At 40.3% G+C, this 4904-nt stretch overlaps 1 non-coding gene across 1 annotated transcript; it reads left to right on the top strand.

Moving 5' to 3' along the window:
- Positions 1-3562: 3562 nt before the first annotated feature.
- LOC128289472 (small nucleolar RNA R71) lies at positions 3563-3668 on the top strand. The gene has a single exon (XR_008279121.1). It is a non-coding gene; the product is annotated as a small nucleolar RNA R71 (small nucleolar RNA).
- Positions 3669-4904: the final 1236 nt, after the last annotated feature.

Raw genomic sequence — 4904 nt, 5'->3', positions numbered from 1 at the left:
ACCGGCGGTCGTAAAGGTTCATTAGTCCATAAGTCCTGCGCCAAAAGAATATTATATCTAGTGGTAGCTATGGTCGTGGTCAATCAGAAAATGGCAGCCGTGGAGAACCTTTCCCTGTAGAGTTTTAGTTCCTTTGTGCCGATGAGCTTAAGAGCTCTATATAACTGTGATAAAATCAGGAACTTTTTAGGGGATATTAGGAAGAATAATTACTCAAAAAGGAATAAGCGTAAATAATTAAAATAAAATTTCTAAAATCTAATAAAAATAAAAAGTAGTTTCAATAAAATTAAAAACATAAAATAATAAATAAATATTTTAAACATCTTCATCATTTGTATGGTTCATGAGGTGGGGTGGCGATGAGATGTGGAGGTGCTAAAAAATCTGCTATAGAGTAGCATCAATGTTGTCAAATCGTTGAAAACACTACTGCTCGAATCGGGTGAGGCACTCAGAGATGTTAGCATATGAAGTCGCCGCATGAACTGGACAAGAGGGTGGTGATGGCTGAGTCGGTGGGCCCTCGTGCTGTGTGAGGATATCATCAGGAATGTCCTCATAGGCCTCCTCTTCTGTAGATTGGGCGAGACGGTACTGGGGAGGGTAGGTTCCTCGGTGCCTCTCGATCATCCTCATACTAAGCATGCTCGAAATGTCTTGTGGAGACATCTGGCCGATGAGGGTGAGGGATGATTCTTGGGTCGCGGTGTTGAGGAGCCCGAAGTGTCGCGCCAGCTGAGTCACGTAGGGGCCAATGGAGATGACCCCCTTCCTATGCCGCTTTGTTTGGTGCTGAATCGCGAGGGTGATGAAATAGGCAAGGTCGATGACATGCCCTTGCGACATGCAACATAAGAAGTAAACATCGTGGGTGTTGACGACGCCAGTGCTCTCTCGCCTCCCTGTAATCGTGTGAGCTAAAATAGCATGTAAGTACCTTAGGGATGGTGGGAGAACTGATGCCTTGGACCGACTAGGATTAGGGTTTTTGAATGGGGAAGAAAGTGAATAGTGCAGGGTATTTATAGATTTTGGGCCACACAGCCAAGGCACACGCCCGTGTCCCCCAATTTCAGCCTGTGTGATTCGCGAATCTCAAATTTGGGCAAGTCTGACATTTAGTACATGTCCGTGTTCCTAAGGCGTGTGGGTTCACATGGCCGTGTCGCACGGCCGTGTCTAGCTTCGTTCGCTTCTCCCAAACCTGTGTGTGCAAGCCACATGCTCGTGTTAATTTAACAAGTTCGACCACGGGTGTTCCACACAGGTGTGTCACACGCCCGTGTTGTTTTGGTAGGCTCGCCCATGGTTCTTCCACAAAGGCGTGTTGCATGCTCGTGTTGTTTTGGCAGGCTCTACCACTGCCATATCGCACGGCCGTGGAGTTTAATTGTAGCCCGTGTTGGGGAAATCTTTTTCCTTTCTTTTACATGACCTTAAGCACACCCGTGTGCTTGGCCGTGTCTCTGTGGAAACACCTGTATTCAAGATTTCTATTAGTAAGTTAGGAATTAAATACCAAAACTTAAAGAAATTAATATTGTTAGTGCTCGGGTTACCTCCCAAGAAGCACTTGTTTATAGTCTAAGCTCGACTTACCTCTTCAGTGAATGGTCATGGTGGTTTGAGGAGTTTATACTCCTCATTCCTTCTATCAATCTCATCAAAATAAGGTTTTAACCGGGTGTTGTTTACCTTAAAAGTGCCGAACTTGGGATGACTCACCTCCACCGTACCGAATGGAAAAATACTGAGTACTGTAAGAGAGATTTCCTCATTCGGTGCGGTAGTGACAATGTGGGGATCTGCGACATCTAATAAAATCTTATTACCAACCTTAAGTTGATTTGGAGAGGTATCGGGCTCGTTTTGGCGTAGTTTCAGTTTGTCGAGTGTTTTTAATTTGTAGTCTTCTATCTTCATGAACAGGTCCTCTACTATTGCTTGATAACGACTCGAGTGCTTCCTTCAGACTCATTTTCTGCAAAGTAGGTTACACTATATTGTTAGGTTTAATAGAATGGTTTAAATGATCACCTTCAATTCCTGATGTGTTGCCAGAATTGTGAGCTTGAAGGGTGATTGTTTCGTCTCCCACTCGGAGTGTGAGTTCACCTGTGCCAACATCAATGATGGTTTTAGCAGTTGCTAAAAAGGGCCTTCCTAAAATTAAGGGAGTGTTGCTATCCTCTTCTATGTCTAGAACAATAAAGTCAACGGGAAATATAAATTTATCGATTTTAACTAGCACATCTTCAATAATACCTCTAGGGAATCTTATAGTTTTATCTGCTAATTGAATGCTCATCCTAGTCTGTTTGGGTTTCACGAGACCTAGTTGCTTAAACATTTTGTAAGGCATGATGTTGATACTAGCCCCTAGATCAATTAATGCATGATTAGTATCTAAACTACCAATTAAGCAAGGAATAGTAAAGCTCCCTGGGTCTTTTAGTTTGTTGGGTAGTTTATTTTGGAGAATGGTCGAGCAAACTGCGTTCAGCTCCACATACGACGCGTCATCCAACTTCCGCTTATTTGCTAAAAGCTCCTTTAAAAATTTCATTGCGTTTGGCATCTGCGATAGAACTTCAATAAACGGTAAGTTAATATGTAATTTTTTTAAGAGTTTAAGGAATTTACCAAATTGTTCATCTAAGCGGTTTTTCCTTGTCGCGTTGAGGTATGGCACACGAGGTTTATATTCGACAGTCACTGATTTGTTTGTATTTTGATCTACCTCACCTTGACCTTTGTTTACCACAGTTTCTTACCTCGGTTTTGGTTCAGGCTCAACGACTCCTTCGTCATCTTGAATATTAATTGCCTTGAGTTGTTCCCTTAGGTAAGTTTGGTATTACTTGGCAAACTACCTTGTGGTCGTTCAGAGATTAGTTTGGAAAGTTGGCCTATCTGAGTTTCGAGCCCTTGGATCGACACTTGTTGATTCTTAAGTGCTGTCTTGGTGTTCTGAAAACGGGTTTCTGACACTGATATGAACTTTGAGAGCATCTCTTCAAGGTTTGGCTTCTTTTCCTGTTGGTAGGGTGGTTTTCGGTAGCCCAGAGGACGTTGTGGTCTTTGATTTCCTTGACCTCCCCGCAAAAAATTGGGGTGGTTCCTCCAACCTGCATTACAAGTGTTACTATATGGATTGTTTTGAGGTCGAGGATTATTACCCATGTAATTTAATTGTTCATTATCCATGTTGTGGCCATAAGGTTGGTATTCCGAATAGTTCGTTCCACCGTTACTTGCTTCACACTGCATTACTGAGTGAATCAGTGAAGAACTAAAAAAACCATCAATTTTTTTATTCAAAAGTTCTACCTGATTAGAGAGCATGGTGACCGAATCAACATTATAAACGCCGGATTTTTTCATTTGCTTTGTCCTCATGACTTACCACTGATAGTTATTCAGTGACATCTCCTCTATAAACTCATAGGCATCTTCCGATATTTTATTGTTGATGGTTCCGCCAGCAGCTGTGTCAACCATTTGCCGAGTCGAAGGATTCAGACCATTGTGAAATGTTTGTACTTGGAGCCAAAGCGGTAACCCATGGTGAGGGCACCTCTCAAAAGGTCCTTGTATCTCTCTCATGCATCGTAGAGTGTTTCTAAATCCATCTGTACAAAAGAAGAGATATTGTTACGTAATTTAGCCGTTTTAGCCGGCGAAAAATATTTTAGTAAACATTTTTCAGTCATTTGTTCCCAAGTAGTAATTGACCCTCGTGGTAACGAGTTCAACCACTGTTTAGCTTTGTTCCTCAATGAAAAGGGAAACAATCGAAGACGTATGGCATCATCAGAAATGCCATTAATTTTAAATATATCGCATAGTTCTAAGAAGTTGGCTAAATGAGCGTTGGGATCCTCATCCTGCAAACCATCAAACTGAACAAATTGTTATATTATTTGAATAGTGTTAGGTTTTAAATCAAAAGTATTTGCAGCTACAGCAGGTCTAACTATGCTAGATTCAGTTCCTGTTAAAGAAGGTTTAGCATAATCATACATAGTGCGTGGAGCAGGATTTTGATTAACCGCAATTACAGGAGGTAGCTGATTGCCTTGGTTTTCAGCTATCTCTTCGGTTGGGGGTTGAGTATCGTCTTTTTGCTCGTTCTCTGTGTATCTTAAGCTTCGCCTTATTTCTCTTTGGTTTCTACGAACTGTATGATCGATTACTTCGTCAAAAAGTAATGGTCCTGACGGGTTTCTTCTAGTCATAAACTATAAAAACCTGCCAAGAGAAAGAAAGAGTAGGTTAATAAATAATAATAATAATAAAATTAAATTAAATTGTAAGAAAAATAAATGGCTAAAGTAATAAAAATTGAGCATTCCTAATATCTTAGTTCCCCAGCTGCGGCGCCAAAAACTTGATCACGTGATTTCGTGATAGGTTTAAAATATTTATAATTACTCGTTCTTAAACTAACTATTATTGCGATGTAGGCAAGTGTACCTATCGAACAGTAGTATAATTTTAGCAAGACTGGATTGTCGAACCCAAAGGAACTAAAAGTACTAGTAATGATTGTCTTTTTATTATCTAGCCTAAGAATAAAGAGGTTTTGTTTTAATTAACTAATTATCTAAACTAATAACGCACAGAGAAAAGAATTGGGGAATTGCTTTTGGGAAAAATCGACTGACTTAAGACAATACCTAAAGAAATATCCACCTAGACTTTACTTGTTATTCTGGCTCCGAATCGAACGATTTATTCATTCAACTTGTTCCGTAGAGATCCCTAAGTTATGTTATTATCCCTATTCAAGACTAATAATGTAACATTTAAAAATAGGGCCTAGTCAGAATAGTGGTTTGGGGACCACAAATCCGACATCAAAATATTTATTTTATGGTTATTATGAGGCCTAGAATATG

The sequence above is a fragment of the Gossypium arboreum genome, chromosome 2 (genome assembly GCF_025698485.1).
Source record: "Gossypium arboreum isolate Shixiya-1 chromosome 2, ASM2569848v2, whole genome shotgun sequence".
Classification (NCBI taxonomy): Eukaryota; Viridiplantae; Streptophyta; class Magnoliopsida; order Malvales; family Malvaceae; genus Gossypium; species Gossypium arboreum.
This window is presented reverse-complemented; position numbering and strand designations above follow the sequence as displayed.